The sequence below is a fragment of the Labrus mixtus genome, chromosome 15 (assembly GCF_963584025.1).
Source record: "Labrus mixtus chromosome 15, fLabMix1.1, whole genome shotgun sequence".
Lineage (NCBI taxonomy): Eukaryota > Metazoa > Chordata > Actinopteri > Labriformes > Labridae > Labrus > Labrus mixtus.
The window spans coordinates 13,262,034-13,281,069 of NC_083626.1; positions in this window are offsets into that span (position 1 = coordinate 13,262,034).

A 19,036-nucleotide genomic window follows, 5' to 3' on the forward strand; every position below is an offset into this window, starting at 1 on the left:
AATTGAATGATTGGATCATTGATTAACAATTGGCTGATATCTTTAGTGTGATTTTTAGCTTAAATAGCAAATATTTGTGTTTTGTATCATTTTGCTTTGACCACTTAGTAGTACAAACAAGACTCGATGTTGACTTGATTTTAGATACTTTGCTTAAAAGTTTAATAATGAATAGGAAACAAGCTGCATAATGCCTCATTCCATTTATGTGTACACATCTTAAAGTTGAACAAACACTCACTTTTACTTACAACCACAATTCTTTTGAAAAAGCGGTAGAGTAGTAAGATAAGGATTTGCAGACTAATACACCAAGAGTAATAAACAGGGGCTCTGGATAGCCTAGCAGCTATGCTACGTACACCATGTACGGAGGTTGTAGTCCTCGTCATAGTGGTAGTAGCTTAAGACTCAGAATCAGAAATATTTTATTAATCCCCGGGGTGAAATTCTGTTCAAATCTGACCCTTTGCTGTGTGTCATCACCCACTCCAACATTTCCTGTCTATCTTCAGCTGTCCAACCAAATAAATACAAAAATAGTCCAAAAAATAACTAACTCAATAAAATGCTAAGAAAAAGCTATTTGTATTGTTAAGATGAAGGCATCAAGTCCAGCTCCAGCATCACAATAAGAGAAGAGAAATGTGTTAGTTTTCAATTCAATTCAAGCAACTTTATTCATCCCTCTAGGGCAATTGGTTTGAAGGAGCTTGTATGTAAAGGACAGGAATACACACAACAACGTGCAGACAACAGTCATTCATAAGAGTTTACGTAGGAGAAGAGATCTTAAAAGGATTCTGATATTAACGACTGAGGAACGAATAAAGAAATGTAATGCATTGTAAAAGGACCGGTCTTGGTTAATAGATTAAAAAGTCCTTAAAGAAATGTATGAAAAGCATGGATTTACAAACTGATGACAACAGAGAAAATGCACTTCAAAGAAATCGTCCAGAAGAAGCTAAAATTCTTGCAGCCTTCTGGAGTTCTGTAACTTATTTTTGTCTTTCGTTTGGATATCACATTTTATTAGGTGATCAAAGCCTTGTAGACAGGTTGGTGTGCATGCCTCTATCGCCTGCTCAGAGAATTCAAGTTTCCTCGTTGTGCAGATGTGGTAATTAATAAGAAACATGAAGGAGGTGTTTGGAGGGGGCTGTTGAATCCACCAAACTACTTGTTATTTTCATTTATTGTCCTTTGACCTTTATATCTCCTCTGTAGGAGTTTACAAGTCTGGGCTTTATTTTAGGCCTTCTGAAAATTGCCTGTTCCTCTCCATTTAAATAAATACTCAGCCCCTCTCATTCGTTTAATGTGACAGCTCTCTTGCCTACGTGCGTTTCCTCAGGAATTCATTCAACAGTGCAGCTAAAAGAAAACAGATTAGTTTGGTCATTGCTGTTTTTGTACTGGTAAATCAATTGATTAATTGGACATATGTTGATTTATTGATCCAGGTACTGTGTTCAACAGTGGTGACCTGACAAAAACCTTCTCTCTCTTGTCTGCAGGTAGATTTTTCAGGAGCAGCTTGTGTTGTGAGTCTGGTCGAAAAATGTGATCAATGAGTCTCAATTAAAGTTTTATTTTCCCTGAAATGTGTTCAGGAGGGACACCAACAGATAAAGAGTATCTCTGAAATAAAACCAAGATGTGTTAGCAATACTACTTTTGAAGAAGGAAATGAGTATAGAAGCCTTTTGTTTTGTTGTGTTTCTGTTACTTCATCACTATTAAGGCACTGTGTGTGTGTGTGTGTGTGTGTGTGTGTGTGTGTGTGTGTGTGTGTGTGTGTGTGTGTGTGTGTGTGTGTGTGTGTGTGTGTGTGTGTGTGTGTGTGTGTGTGTGTGTGTGTGTGTGTGTGTGTGTGTGTGTGTGTGTGTGTGTGTGTGTGTGTGTCCTGTGACTACACTCGTGTCTGAGGTGTTGAATAATGACAGAAATAGCAGAAACTTGCTCATGCCTGCAGAACCAATCACAGTGGAGGGGAATACAATAGTTTCCACGGCAACCCCTTCTTCAACCTCCTCCCAACCTGCACGCCCTCAACCACCACCACAATCACTCCTCCCACCCATCCTCAGCAGATAAGAAAAGTGAATGAGAACAGAAATCACACACACACACACACACACACACACAGCAGCAGGGGGAGCTCTCACATTTAAGAAGTGACTGCAGCACTTGAGATCCCTGTAAGTGTCCCTTATATTCTGCCCATCAATGTGAATTCATTCTCACAGAGCAGGGCTTTTATTGACCTCCATACATTTATTTTTCTCAGTTGTTCAGCTGTGTCGACCTGATCGCCTTTATTTCTTATTTTATTAAATATTTTAATCTTTGCTTTTATTCAAGTGCTTACACTGCATGCAAAGCTTCATGAACACAAAAGTGAGGTATAACAAAGTTTCATTTTTTGTTTGTTGATAAGAGTATTTAGGCTTTTACATCCGCCCCTGCGGTGCCTTGTAGCCAGTACTTTTATAAAACATGTGGGTAGCCTGTATCTCAGCAGTTAAATGAGCTTTGCTTCCAGTTTTATCCTCCCACAGTCCCCCAGAGGACAACATCCACCAGCAAGGTCACAGCAGACTGATTACTAACAACCCATCACGCACCTCAGCAGACGGAGGAGGAGGAGGCACACACCTCTGTGCTGCATCCTGTCATATTTCAGTAACACTGCTTACCAAAAAGAATCATTCTAATAAGTGCAGCTGCCAGGAATTTCAGAGCCAAAATATACTTCTTAAAGTGTCAAGATATGGAACTGTCTGTTAAATGTACTCACCAAATATAAATCTACAGACATAAATAAGTGGTTAGGAGATGTAGATCCTCGTCCTGTCTGGTTTTAAACATTTATTCTGCTACACTTTTCATTTCAGATATTAAACTTATACACAAAATGAATATGAACATGTTTTTTTGAGGCATGATGATTCACTTCCATCTTCTATTTATTGACTGCAAAAAAAAACTTAAGAGTAAAAGTACATTTTAGACTGACTACTGGGAGTCCTGGGACAGTTGGCAGTTAGAGAATACACTAACCGGTGCAATGTCTGTTTTTTTTGTTTGGTTTTTTTGCAGTTTGATGTCCCAGACTCCTGCAGTGGTGTCCAAACAGACACAATGAGCCCTCTCTGTTGGATCCAGGTTGGCACTGTCATCCTCTGCACACACTGAGTCACTGATGAGCTCAGATGATCTGAGCCGCTGTCTGTCTGGGGACAAATTAAAACACTGAACCACAAAAAAAAAGGAGTGAAGTCTGTTATGTAAATAAAAACTGTGGGCTCCTCCGGCCTATAAATCCTGCTGATTGTTCTACATTAGTTTGTTTTTTTAGCCGTATTGCCTATTTTCTGTTTTCAGCCTTCTTAGTGAATCAAAGGCATTTTGGGGCTGTTTTTCTAATTTATTTACTGCCTGGAAAAATACAACGCACAACCACAGATGCTCAGTGACTCTTTTCAGAGTCACACTTTTTATTGTGAGAACATCATGACTCTCATCCAAGTCACAGTTTTTATTGACTTACCCACATTGAGTAACTTCATGTCATAAGACCGATTCATTTGTTTATTTCTGATTATCATAAAAATGTGTCTTTCCAGTGAAAATCTCATCCGAGTGGCCTCTTGATCATTGCAAAACGTGGATTTGTAAATCAATTTCCTCTGTCCTGTCCACAAGTTTGTCTTTCTTGACGAATAGTGTTTGTGAATAACGACATTCAGAGGATCAGGCTGTTGGTGCAGTGAGATGAGGCGTCTTTGCTTGAGCCACAAATGGTTGACTAAGGATTTGCTGCTAGCGACTGTGGCAAGATACAACCTTCCTGTGTAAGAAGGACATACAGCTCAGAGAAACAGACATCAGCAGAAACACAGGGTGCCCGAGAACAGCTGTACATCCAATTGAACAATCCTGACAGTTGTCAAATCCAGTTTCTTTCAGCTCTGTACAATTTCCAAGCTAAAACCTATCCTCTCGTTCAGTGACTTACAGACAGTAACCCATGCACTCATTTCATCCCGGCTTGACTACTTCAATTCTTTATATACCGGGATAAGCCAGTCGTCCCTGTCCCGTCTGCAGCTGGTCCAAAATACTGCAGCAAGGCTGCTGACTGGAACCAAGAAGAGGGAGCATATCAGTCCTGTCCTAGCGTCCCTTCGTTGGCTCCCAATAAGATTCAGAATCGATTTTAAGATTGTTTTGTTTGTTTTTAAAGCCCTGAGTGGCCTGGCCCCCCTTTACATTACCGACCTCCTCAGGCCGTACACCTCTTCTAGGCGCCTGAGATCATCAGACATGAGGCCTCCTGGCTGTTCCCCGCTCACGGCTCAAGCTAAAGGGAGATAGGGCCTTTTCAGTAAAAGCCCCTAAACTGTGGAACAGCCTCCCTCATTCAATCAGGTCTGCACCCTCTGTTGACTCTTTTAAGTCCCGTCTCAAGACATACTTTTATATTTTAGCATTTGAGTCCCCTGGTCCTGAATAGACCATTTCTTTCCGGTTCCTTTGTTGCTTTCTTTATTTTGTTGCTTTCTTTATATATTCTTTCTTTTTATTTGTATATATGTATACATATATATATATTTCTCTCTTGTGGGCGTTGTGATCTGAAGTTGTTTTTTCTTTTTTAATGTATTGTACAGCACTTTGGTTTGAGTCTGAAAATGAACATATTCAGAAAACTATCTTAGGCATTCTGAACCCATAAACACGTTAAAGGTCCTTGTATGAAAAATGGTCAGAAAACAAATATCTATAATGTCTCCTTTAGGATATTTAGAAATCATCAAGTTGTACTTAAAGTACAAGTTTGATAGGGAAATGTGCCCTCTGCAGATTAACTTGACTCTTTAAAAACTTTATTTAACCAGGTTGGTTTGGTCCCAAGAGTGTCCTGGCCAAGACAGGCAGCAACACAATTGTTTTTCTGGAGAGAAAATATGAATCTATAACCAGATGTTGGGTAAGTTTATTTTAGTTAAGCTTTCACTTCAGTGTTGGCACAGATGAAACAATGGGATATCACTTCCTGTTTTGTGGGCTCTGAGGGTGCTAATAGTGGGATTTTGTGTGTTGTTTGACTAAAGCTGAAGCGATCATGTTCTTCATCTTTCCCTTCACTGCTCACATCAGGAAGCTTGAAGTCAGCAGTATTAGCTGCAACATCAATATCCTCCATAAGTCAGAGCCTTTGAGGAAAGGGTGTTTCATTCTCAGAGTATCTGCTCTAAGTGGAAGCACTGTTTAGTCCTGACGTTTCTTTAGCCAATCTTCCATTTTTAAATATTCATTTTAATGTTACAGGGATGGGTTTAATCTGTATTTTTTTTGTTTACAGAAGATGATTATTCTCTCTCTCCCTCTTTAGAGAAAACGTGCAGTTACATAAAAAACAAACATAGTCCTTGATGGGATTGTTACATCACTTTTTTTTCCGCAGAAGGTAAACTGAACACTACAGCAGTTGTCTAACAAAATTATTTTATCTTTTTCAGTCTCCTCACTCACTGATTTTTAAATACAGAATGTGTGCAGAGTTGATGTTCACATGGGGACTCTGATCTTGATTCTCTCCCTCCAGGCAAGCATGGAGGCTCAGCCCACAGAGATCTGAGAGTGACGAACATGGAGGTTCACACAGGTGCATGCAGAGGTGGAGGTAGGGATTATGAAATGCTTATTGGACCAGCAGATGCAGCTGTGTTACAGCACAGTTTGTCTGATATTAGCGTGTAGCTGAATTTGTTAGACATCCTTCTTTAATTAGCAACTCATACTCAGAGAATAATGAATGTTCATACAGATTTCCTCTCAATCAATCCAATATTTATTGAGACATTTCTCTCAAAACTACAAATGTGAAGCACATGGTAAAACAAGATTTAAAGTAAAGAAATTAACAGAGTAAGTATAAGGTTTCATCATCTGAGGGACACAAATGTCAAGTAACCCCCCCATAGATACACACACACACACACACACACACACACACACACACACACACACACACACACACACACACACACACACACACACACACACACACACACACACACACACACACACACAGGATATAAAAGTCAAAAGGTCACACATTAAAAATACTTAAATTTTTGTCTGTTAATATTTTTTTCTCGAGTGTTCCCAAGATCCTGACAATTGTAAAAAAAGAAATAGCTGATGGAATTTAACTTAACTAAGAAAATAACACAAAATCTTTCTGTTACAATGGCCGGTGCTCTGTTACAATTTTGTTATAAAGAAATCCAACAGCCTCTGCACTGAGGCTTCTTGACATGTTTCATTTGAATTTGAAATGTTATGATCTTTCAGTGCAAAGATATTTAGTGATGTAAGCCTTTGTGTGTTCCAGGCCGGCCACAGAGTGGTTAGTTAGATCAAATGTTACTCACACTGTTCAGTACTTTTTCTCTGGTTTGACAGCTGATGAAAAAGCATTACTCAATCAAACTGTCCCAATGAACATTAGGTGACAGAAATAGTCATGACTTACATATTCATGAGAACATTACAAATGCCGGAGGTCTGCATAAGTGAAACGTTGGCGCAACAACTTGGCGTGTCTTTAGTACAGTTCCTGAGCTTTTCACTCTAAATCAAATGTATTTTTATCTGTGGCTCGGGGATATGAAGTGTTGCTGGTATTTTCTTTATAAAATACTTCATGTTTATGGAAGAGGGGGAAACAAAACGTGAGCCAGTTGAAGATTGCAGTCAGAAAACATTACGGCTTTCGAACCCTAGGCCCTGATCTTACGTATGCTCTTCTGACCTCATTAGAGCCAGAGAGGGCTAAGTCCTGCAGTGGGGTCGATGGACGAGGAAGAGGAGGAGTGAGGGGGTGGGGGCGATGTTGATGTTGTGAAATCCAGACAGCTGCTGCACAGTTAATAATGCAGGCCAGTTTTCTGCTTAAGGAAGGGTGAAAAACAGGAGAGCAGCCCGCCAGCTAAAGTGCCACTCACACACAGAGGTCCAACAACTTCAAGCACAAGTGAGCTTTTGGTTGCACATGATCAGGTTTACTGTACTTGATAAAATCCAGTTCAGTAAGGAGTAAACTTTGGATTTTTGCTGCCAAATTAAAACTGCCCTAAAACAAAGTGACCTGATAAATATCTTTATGTGCTTTTTTGTCTCAGGTTGGATCAGAAATTTGCCAAATGCCACCCAAATCATACAGCATCCCCTTGAATCCCAGTGTGTACTCTTGATTGCTCAGGGTGAAGACTAAAAGAGTCATCACTTCCTTTGTACCACAGAGTATTCAGCTGCTTAGTACGCTCTGATGATACTGTATGAACTTGCTACTTGACAATCCCTTATATGTAATCCCCCGATGCATTGTAAATGATTTTAGTTGTGTGTTGTCCTATGTGACTGTTACTATCTTTTATATTCATGTTTTTAAGCTCTTGGTACAAGACAAATCCCCCTCTTGGTAATAAAGGCTTCATTCTGCCAGTTATAGAGCAAACAGATCGTTACTAGCTCAGCTCAAAGACAAGAAACAAGGAGAGAGCTTCAAGCAGTCCTGCAATTTTGTTGGCTAATTAAGGCAAATCTCAAAACTGCCTACCTTCTCTGGTTAAAACAAATACAGACCATCCTGGAGCGGCATTGACACATAGTGGCTGCTGAATTGTTGTCAAAGAAGCTGGAGAATTGTTGTTTTACATTGATATGGGCAGATTCACCACAGGAACACTGTTTCTGACAGCATGAGCAGACTAAGAGGTCTTTCTTTGATTGAATCAGATATTTAAAAAGATCATTTTAAAGTAACAGTAAGTATTTCAAACAAGATTCTTCTGAGAGTCTTGTTTTAAGTGTGTTTGATTTGCGAGAAAGCGCTCTGTGCTGATGGGAGCAGAAACAGGATGGAGTTGTAATGATGACCCTGCATTAAAGCCTTGTCTCCCCGAAAGTTTCCACACATTACAGACAGCATAGATTAACAGAGGAAACAGAATCAGAGGCTTTGAAATCCCTTAAAGCTCCACACACAGCTCGTCCCAAAGCAGAGGATTATTACAGTAGAAATAAATCTGTATTTTAACACCAGTTTTGGTTTCAATGTGTATAACTCCCCTGGACCTTGGATAGCCATTATCTTAATACACATGATGGGTTCCAGTTGCATTGTGGGTTCCAAATGAGTCACTTGTTGCTCCTGACGGCTAAGAAGATCATTTTTTTCGGTACCTCTTATCCATAGTAAGGAAGAGAAAAGCAGCTATGGCTCAGTTGGTAGAGTCGTTCATCTTTCAACCGGAAAGTCGGTGGGTTCGACCCCCGGCTCCTGCAGCAATATGATCGATGTGTCCTTGGGCAAGGCACACGCTGCTTTGTCAGCGGCGTATGAATGTGTGTGAATGGGATTAGTTACTTCTGATGGCTCCTCTACCATCAGTGTGTGAATGGGTAGGTGTGACATCAGTAGTCAGAAGACTAGAAAAGCACTACACAAGCTCAAGTCCAATTACCTTTTACCAAAAGGGGAAACAAGCAGCAGAGAGCCATCAGTTGGAATCACATACCCACTTGTGCAGCATCTTTTTCACATGCTGATGTGAAGAGCCTTAATTAGTGATTGGATGGACCACATGTAGAGAAACTCAACATGCTTGTCTCAGTTTGTACTGAAAAAAGTCACAGATGGATTGAATTGTCTGCACAAATCGTTTTAGTCTGTTCCGACCAACTATGAGTCAAAAATAATATTTGTCAATCAGTTTTGACAACATCTTGTCACCATTTTCTCCTCAACTTGAGGAACTCTTAAGCCTGTTAAAAGTCCTCCTCACTAGTCCTAACAGTTTTACACCTTCGGAGCTTTCTTAAGGGCTAAGAAGCTTTGTGAATATGACCTCTGGCTCTGAAACTTTGGTCTCCATGATGTTCAACAGCTCGTCCCTAACTGTACTGAACTGAGTGTTGAGTGAAAATGAAGTTGTGAGCCCAAACAGTGAACTGCATCAACACATGATGCATCACCTCCACTACCTGCCACTTGCAATTGTGGTCATTTGAATATTTGAGGGTTGTAGTAAGATTTCATATTTGCCATTATTTCAAAAACAAAAAAAAGTACAACTTTTTCCAACAGTAATGTGTCTCTGTGTCATGTAGGGCAACACTGTCGCAACACTTTGTAATCCTTCCTTACTTTTTATTCTGCATATAGTCACATATAGTTTTTTAGGCACATTTCACATAGTGAGAGGAATCCCACAGTGCATTATGGGAAAAATACTGATGTTTTATTCCGAATCATTGAAGCGAACTTCACCTGAAATTCTGGAGGGAACTGCAGATAACGACCATGGTGTTTACATTGTTCCTATTCAACACTCTATAATTAACAAAAAAAATCAAAATCAGCAGCTTTAAAGTAATTAAAATGTAAACAGTGAATGGTTCATCATACCCTCAGTTTGTTTGAGATAAAAAAAAAATAGCTTTCAGATGACTTCATGGTTCATGTTTCTCACATAAAGGTGTTAATTGGCTGCAGTGTAATCTTCTCAAACATTTGGTGTTGATCATTCAGGTAAACAGCTTGTACTGAAGACGTTGTTAACGATGTATCAGTTCAAACTAAATGAGTCAAACTGCAGTGTGTCTGACGCAGGTAAACGAGATGTTCCGCTCATCAGGGGTCTAGTTTCTCATCTCGCAGGATCAGCTTCCTCTCACTCTTAAGACACATCTGAGACAAGCAGATTGTAGGAAAAGAGGAAAGAGCAGAGAAATCAACGTACTCGTTGTTAAGCCTGCTTCTGGACTACTCTTGGTTTCCATCACAACACTTTCTGCTTACAGCTTGATCAGAAGTGTGAGGATAAAGCAAGGTCATGTGACAATCATATCTCAGAGAAAGAGCCGCTCATGGACAGCACATCCTTTGATAAAAGCAAAGCCCTTTGTAATCTTGGCTCATCTTCTTTTCCCATCACTTAGCAACAGGCATTGCGTCAGGCCATGTGAGACCACTACTCTAAATCATGATTAAAGGTCAGCAGTTGTCGGTCCACACTGAGGGGATGGAAGCTTTAACAATAGATGGAATAAGGCGAGGCATACATTTTTTTCACTCAACAATTAAAGCTGCCACTACTGCAGCCACAAGCTGCGCTGCCATGATTATCAGTGTGAGGTGAAAATGTCACGACAAGAGCCTCATTACAGATCCATTTAAAACTATATCCAGGAAATGTTAACGCTGCAAATAAATGTTGTTTGGGACCAAGCAGTAAGGAGCAAGAGTACATACAAGAATACAACATTTACAGTCAAAAAATTATGAAAGTAGGGCTATAAAAGGGGTCAACTACGTTAACCTGTAAGTAACATGAGAAAGGGGTGTGGCCTAAACAAACAGATGTAACACAATGAGAGTCCATGTCCAGTCATCTCACAACAATGGAAAATCTTGGCCAAAACAAATAAAACACTGAAATGGACACAACGTGTGAAAAAACAAAGCAAAACTACCTAAATCCAACTCCCAAACCCTAAACCCATGACATCGGCTCATTGGGTCACTTCCAACACCTCCAGCATTGTTCCTTCTGCTCCAACCAGGAGGTGCCATTCCCAACATCTATGGTAACTCAAAAACAAATAAGTTATGATTAGTGTAACAGATATGTGTGTGTAATCCTATAGTGTTAAATTATGCAAGCTAAATTTAACCAATGTAAGATTAAAGGGGCTATATGTAACTTTCAAAAATACTGTGTTTGTGGTGATACCGCATGGCTGTTAGGCGAACTGCACCAGTAACCTGTTGCTCGCTCTCCCTCGCCTGTTCGTCATACGTGCTCGTACGTACACAAACGAGCATCATCATCGGCCGCAAAACACTGGATATTTACCAGCATAATGTTTACAGAGGAGGTAAGTGGTCATACACATGTGAAAGTCTGTGAAGGAGTCTGTGTGTCTGTATTCATTCTCTATCCTACAAACGACAGTCTCTGCAGGCACTGGCTGAGAGCAGGAGTGTGTCATGAGTTTGTCCGCCTTTGAGAGCTCTTAGGGCGGATAGAAGTGTGTGGAAGACGGCCTCTGGCTGTGGAGGTGAAGACCTGGAGTGTGTCATGAGTTTGTACTGTTGATCTCTGTAAGCGGAGCGGAGTGAGGAGGACATCATATAACATCACTTCCTGGAGCTTTTGCGGAAAATACAACCTGGGTAAAAAAAATTATACAGGCAACACAGATAGACAGTGAACATTTACATTTTCACATCAGTTGACAGTTTGCTTATTAATGGGCGATAAAAAAGGATTTATACATGTAAAAAGTTACATATTGACCCTTTAAATTCAAAAAGAAACTATTACCAAATACAACTTGTTGTGTGGTTGTCTGTAGGTTGTCAATCATCCAGGTCATGTTATAATTAAGCTTGATCAAAAGGCAACTAGACTTGGTTGAAGATCTTGAAGACGTTTCACCTCTACTCCGAAAGGCTTCTTCAGTTCTAAACTAACTGGTGGACGGAGCTAGAATTTAAGCCTGTGTGGGTTTGTGTGGTTGACTGCAACTTTAAATGAGCAGTTGTCGGTGGGAAACTTAGTAAGAGTATGGGTGAAGTGGATGTTACCCTTGTGTGGCCATCACAAGTGTATACAGACAAAGAAGCATGTGAGTCAGTCATGTTGACATTGTGCATAAAGAGAGAATATAAGATGGGAAGTTATTAAGAGACAACATGTCCGGTCTGTATCTCAACAATCTTGGAACCCATCTGCGATTGTCTGATGACGATAAGTTTTCTTCCTGGTATTTCCAGTTAGCAAAAATGACTTCCAGTCTCTTCCTTTTTCATTTGCTGCATTGTTAAGAAACCAATAAGAACCTTGAGGAATGACCATGCGGTTAGATCATAGTCTAATTTGCGCCATCAGAAATTTCTGCAACAGAGGTGTAGAAAACAACAACTTCTAAAATGCCTTCACAAAACAGCATCAAGCAGCTTTGTCGCTCGAGTTGAAATGTTTACTCTAAAACAGATTATTGGCTGCATTTTCCTGCATATAGATATTTGTTTATTGAGATAAATCACTGTCAGGTTGCCGCCGATGGAAGCCGTGATGTCGTACGTCGCAGTTTGTTCAGCCTGCTTTTGCTCTATATACAGTCTTTTTTTTCTTTATACACCAAATTCTACTGATACATGATGAGAAGATACAACTATTAGTTCAAACAAACTAAAAATGGAACCAAAACCTTTCTCATACAGAAACCAGACCTGAGTACTGATTTGACATTTTTATGTAGACTCTGTAAATAGAGATTAGTGTTTCTATTACCTGTTTATCCCATCCTCTGGGTAAAGATAAAGTCAATGCATGCTGGTTGTTCCCAGAGGAAAGCATGATTCTCTTCAAATTGATTATGTGGAAAAACAATCTGTCTTTGCAGTAAGAGCAGACCCCTCAGCCAATAAGATAAAGTCTTCTGGATAGACTCAGTGACTCACCGGCTTGAAAATGTTTGGCCTCGGTAACATAAATTTTATAAGGCTAACTATGTGTGTGCCGCTAATTAGAGATGACAGCAGAACTTCTAGTACACAGGACAGCCTGTATTTAGCACTCAGCCTCGTGTGCTTAGTCCCTGTTTTAACATCCTGCTCTGGGGCCATTTTGGGAGCATGAAAGGGAAGAAACAGTAGAAGAAACATTGGTCATAAAACACTGTGTACTGTGCACATCCTGGACCCCCTCTCGTTATCTTTGCTAAGAGCCCATCAGGCCAGAGTGGACGGGTTAAAACACTGACCTGCGGGGCTTTATTTGCAGAGCATTTTTCTGTTCAGTTCTCTGTATCTGTGGCCACTAGTGGCACATCGAGCCGGGTTGAAGAGGTCTTCTCCGCAGCTCTCCAGTCAAATGGCAGTAATTGTGCTCTCGGGAAGGCAGGAAATTGCATCTGCGTTTTGGAACGGGGGGCTGTGATGAGGCAGAGAGGAAAGCTTGCATGATTTTCTTTCTATACTGAGAGATCATGCTGTCAAGTTGACACACACTTTATTCATTTTTTAAAAAGCAGGGTAATTATGAACGCAAGATAATGAATTGTAATACAGTTTGTATTACACAAGCACAAAAAAATTAAGGATTTTTTTTCAAATGTGCCTTCATTCAATTTCATGGTGGATTGCTTTTCCAAAACCTCTCCCAGCTTAATATGGAAACATTACTTTATAATGGGCTGAGTGCTATGTGATACAGGAAGGGAGTGTAATCGAGAGGTTGAGAGGCTCTACCTATGGAGTCATAACCCACAGCAGATTAAGGTGCCTGAAAATAAATAACCTTTTAGCAACAAATGCTGATGAAATGTCTTCCAAACCATAAAGCAGGACACTAGAATGGGAGCAGGATAGAGACCAATGTTGGGCCTGATGGAGCAGAGAGGTGAGATCAGAAAGAGAAGATAGGAGGAGAATGAAGGTTGGCAGAGTGAAGGAGACTTGGAAGGAGTATCTATTTGCTTAATTAAAGTATCCTGTTGCATTATCTGATAAGGAGTGTTTATTTACTGTGTGCCTTTTGTGAATAATGGAGGACACACAGGAGGTTTCTTTTCAGCAAATCACGGAAACACAGCCAGTTGATGGGACTCAGTCACCCACTGTGGAAAGCAGTGAGATATTTTCCTTAAGTAAAAGTAGCAATACTGCATAGCTAATAGCGAGCAATTAGACTTTCCTTTTCACAGCACCGTTTCTGTCCAACAGATAATTCTATGGAGATAGAATTATCTCAAAAAGATTTCTACATATCGAAATGATATGTATAAATATGCATACATTTATAAATATACAAATATAACCATCCAGTTAGTCCACTGTGTGATGGCCCTGTTGTTGAGCTCTGTTAGGCTGGGTGTGGGGAGACTGAATTATTCTGGCGGCTGTGGTTGCAATTTAAAGTGCAATTTAATGTTTATTTAATTCTAGTTAAAGTCGCCGGTTCAAGTCCCGGTGTGGACCAAATATGGAAGTTGGTCTGGTAGCTGGAGAGGTGCCAGATCACTTCCTGAGCACTGCCGAGGTGCCCTTGAGCAAGGCACCAAACCCCCTACCCACCACCAGCTCAGGAGCGCCTGCCGGGGGCCGCTCCGTCACTCTGACATCTCTCCATTAGTGCATGTCCATAGGATCCTGTTTGTGCATGTGTGTGTATTTCAGCCTATGTGTGTGTTGCATGACTACAGAGTGTAAAAACAGAATTTCCCCTTGCGGGATCAATAAAGTAAATCTTAATCTTAAAGTTAGCTACGGTAAAATAACTTGACTGTATGTAGTGTTGAGTGAAATGAAGCCAAAAGTATATATATATATATATATATATATATATATATAAACAAAAATCAATATCCCAATGTAAATCAAGTAAAAGACAGATTAAATAATAAAATACCATACAATACATACGGGAAAGTACAAATGAAAGACAGTAATATGCAGTATACATAAAGTAAAGTAAACCAATAAAGACGCATACATAAAGAGTGAAATCATTATTTAAATAGAGGGGGAAAGGTTTTATAATAATGCAGACATTTGTTACATTTTTTGTTGTTAAGTAAAAGGAGCGATTTCAGTCGGGACTTTAACTCTAGATTAAAAATTGATTCAATTAATCCACGCTCGTTTGTTTTGATTTGGAGGCGCACGTGAAGTGACGTTTTACGTTTCATTTCGCACAGCATTATGGGTGTTAAAATACAACTCATTTCCTGAAAGAATGCAGCCGAACCATACTGCACAAACCTGGAAGTTAGCATCCATACTGAAATGTTCAGTCTACTGAGGTGGACCCAAAAAAATGCCGACTGAATGACTACGCGGGTTCAGTCTACTGAAAAGTCTGCACTGCATACTGAACAGTGGCTTTTGAGAAAGGGCCATTGCACATTTGGAGCCAGAGTCTGCACAGTAGGGATTGACTTTTCATTTAAACAAAGAGCAATCAGGCATGAATCAACATAAGAAAAAACTTCAACAATAGACAGTATTTTTGTGAAAAATTTGTAATTCCTTTTTTTTTTTACCCATGTCCCATCTGTTAACATGGAGGAGGCGGAGCTTATTACATGAACTGAAGCCAGTCACAGTAGAGGGCGCTCCAAATGTTTTGACTTCACGTTTGGGAAGCTATCATGTCATCCATCGTTTGTGTGTATGCTTACTCCTCTCTGGTGTATTTGCATCTGTAATTGAGTGCACTCCTCTTCGATTTATGGACACATCAATGCTTTTTGCTGCCTCTAAATATAGACATCTTCCTCTTGGAGCACTCAAACACACCTTCTTGATTCCCATCATTAGCTGGTCTGCAATCACATACTGCCAATAGGTCGACTCTGCAGGGCTTTCATTCTTTATCCTGCTGAACTCTGGCCTTCACTACGCCAGCCAAAACAAGAAGCCGGCTGTTGTTCTCACTGATTGCATAAGACTCACCGCATGAACACACAGCACTGACTGGAAGATGAGTAAGAGTATTTCTTACACAGGGTTACAGACTTTGCCCCCAAAAAATTAACCTTTTATTCTTAAGTCCCTATCCATCCTGAGAGTCTTTTTATAATCTCTAAATACTCTGCACAAAGAACTGGACAGAGACAGACACACTGACAGTTGTTCACCTTGAACTGACTCTTATGTAATATGGCTGCTGATGCAGATGACAGGGTTTGATGAGGAAGAGAATGAGTCAGTGACTTTAGTGTTGGGGGATCTATCTATTATTCAGGTGCAGGTTCACCATGTGTGCATATCTTCCAGCCAAGACTGGACACTCTCTTCAAATCAGAGGTGAATGAGCACAGAGAAGCGAAAGTGAATCACTCAGTGAACAAGTCAGATTCAAGAAGCAAATGTATATTTTATAGATGGAAATGAAATCACAAAGATGCCTTCACTGAATTACATTGAATTGGAATGAAATAATTGTGCATGTACGATATCAGGAAACTTACACTGAGGGACGAGTCTGCCATGAAGAATCTTTTGATTTACTTAAAAATCAAAAGATTGTTGTTGTTTTCCAGTTGTGTGTCAAAAGATCAGTTGGCTAGTTCTTTACACAAACAGTCTTAATGTAGCTGTTTCAGTGTGACAGTATTAAAGAGTTCAAAACCAGACTCTCATTAAACCTGTAGCTTATTTTAGCAGAAACAAGCTTTATATCCACATAGGTGACATTTTCATTCCACATTTATGATGATATGGTAAACATGGTAACAAAAAGTTGCTCTGTTAAAAATTCTTTAATTCTCAATAATATTTATTATGTAACTGTAATCTAATTCTAAGTTTGACTCCGCTTTGTGCTCTGTTTTGGTCCCCACCAACTCGCCACAGAAATATCTGGGCCTGTATTCACAAACATTCCTCCCAGAGAACTCCTTACTTAGCTTAAAAATATTTTTTTTTTTATATTTTTAGCTTTAGGTTGATTAAGGAAGATTCTCAGAGCAAGAAAGGGACTGAAACCTTTATCTTAGTGAGGAGGTGTGGTCGACACCATTGCTAGGTATGACACAATTTTTCAGAAACTGTGATTGGTTGATCAAAAGAAATTGAGAAACAAAGTGCTCTCTTTAAGTGATAATGGGCATAGAAGTACCATGAAATCCATTAGGCCTAATCAGTGAATCAAGTCAGACAGTGTGTAATTATGAACACTATGAAATTAACATCTCTGTGCAGTAAATTGTTAGAAATACTTTACAAATATACAGCCTACAAGATGTTTGAAATCACATGCCCAGCACTTGTGCAGCAGCCTCTTCACATACTGGTGTTATTGGCTGCATCTGTGGATGCATGTCTCACTTTATACTGAAAAATGAGGGATGGAAATGTCTGCTTGAATCATTTTTGTCTGTTCGGCCAAACTATGATTCAATAACATTCTTCATGTAGTGTTTGGAGAACATTTCTCTATTTCCTCCTCTGCTTAAGAAACTCTTTAGCCTGTTAAAAGTCCTCCTCACTACTCCAGTTTTACACCTTAGGAGCTCTCTTCAGGGCTAAGCAGCTTTATGAATAACTTTTATCTCTACAAAGGATCTAGTCTGGGGAAATTCTGAGGGGAAATTCTTAGAAAATGTCCTGATTCTAAGAATTTTCTGATTTCCCGAGGTAAGACGTGACGTAAAAAAACAACGCGGAAGTATCGGCCGTAGTAACAGAGTCCGCTACACAACGTTATAATGAGAATATTTTCCTTTATATCAATGCTAAGTGTAGTCCAATGGAATGACAAGATCCACAAAAGAGAGGAGAACAACATACTGACGAACAGAAAACTTAATGCAGATGTTTAATTACGTGCACGGAGATCGTAGTGGTCGCATGCAGACACTTTAGGCAGTCACTATATAAGCGTCATTCTCTTTTCATTGGCTCAAATTGAAATCTCCGGAGTATATGCGGCCGCATTCAAACATCAGCTCACTTGGATTTTCTGCGGATAAAATACTAGGGGTGTGGCCGGAGAAACTCTGGGTAAAATCCGCACGGAAAATGCGGCTGTTTGCGTTCACACATAGCCTAAAGAGGGTAGCCAAATCTTCAGAGTTTTTCAGGAGATTTTCGAAAAGGGTTTAACTGTATTCATATTTGAGTGCTGACGGCTCAGGCAAAATGACTGGTTATTGCATTTAGGCTAATTTAAATGTACACTTGTATAATAGCCTGTTTTAAGGTTTACGTTACAATTTTTGGTTTCATAATTAATACAAATATTTTATATATATTACTTACTTTTTAAAAGAAATATCATACACATGACACATCAATTCACTTATATTACTTATGGGCATTAGTGGGCAGTTATCTAATTGGGCACAGGCTTCTACTTATAAACACAAGAAGATGATAGAATACAGCTGTGAATAATTCAGTCATTTAAGAACAGGTTGGTGAATCTGATGGCAATCTTCTTAAAACAAAATAAGAAAAAACTAATGAAAATTCTTAACAACTTGGCACCCCCAAAAGATTTAATTGCAGCTTCAAAAACATGTTGACAAATGCAATGAGACAATGGCTTTGTTTTGTGCCATGTTGTGGACCCAGCTGCAGGTTTAATGTGTGCAGCCAGCATGGAGTCTAATTACATTCAATCATGTATGTTGTGTAAACCAGTAAGCTGAGAGATAACAGTGTGTGTTTACCATGTCAGCAGAGGAGCAGGTGGAGCACAGAGAGAGAGAGCTGGCTGAATGTAAACATCATTTACATCACTATGATCAGGCTTCAAAAGTGAAGAGACCTACTAAATATGATCAGGCAACACCATGTCTTCCTGTCTGCTAAAGTGTTGGTTACTAGAGCCGTAGTCATGCTGCCTCCACTTAATGATTAATCAGTGGTGGAAGTCAGGGAATTCTGCCTGCCTCAAATGTTAGCTCTGCAGAGAAAGACAAACCTTCACATGTTTAAATATTTAAATTTAGACTGATGAATTATGGAATACAGAAAGTATATTTGGTAACATGGGGTTCAAGGAAAGGCTCTAAAATTCTTCTTTTTTTCCCGCAGAGATACACTTATCGTCTGCCAGAAATCCCATCTGAGCAGGTACACAGAGACAAACAGTGGAAGGAAAGGCCACCTCAGAATTTGCCACCGAGCCAAAAACAGTCAACCAAAGGCTGCAGGCAGTTGCCAGGCAACGCTATCCCTATCGCAGCAGGAAGTGGAGTTGAACAGCACATTAATCACTTTCAGCTCCATCTCACAAGAGTCACAGAGCTACAGAGCTGCGGTCAGACAGAGGTTTCACAACATGTTCGCTCACTTTGTGTTTCCTACACGTGTTTCACTGGATATCTATTAATAGTCGGAGGTTTCTTGCAGGTGTATTTGCATAATTAATGCCATGCTTGTCAGAGGATTTGATCATTTAAATTCATTTTTCCTCTGATTTGTTTCTCAACTCAG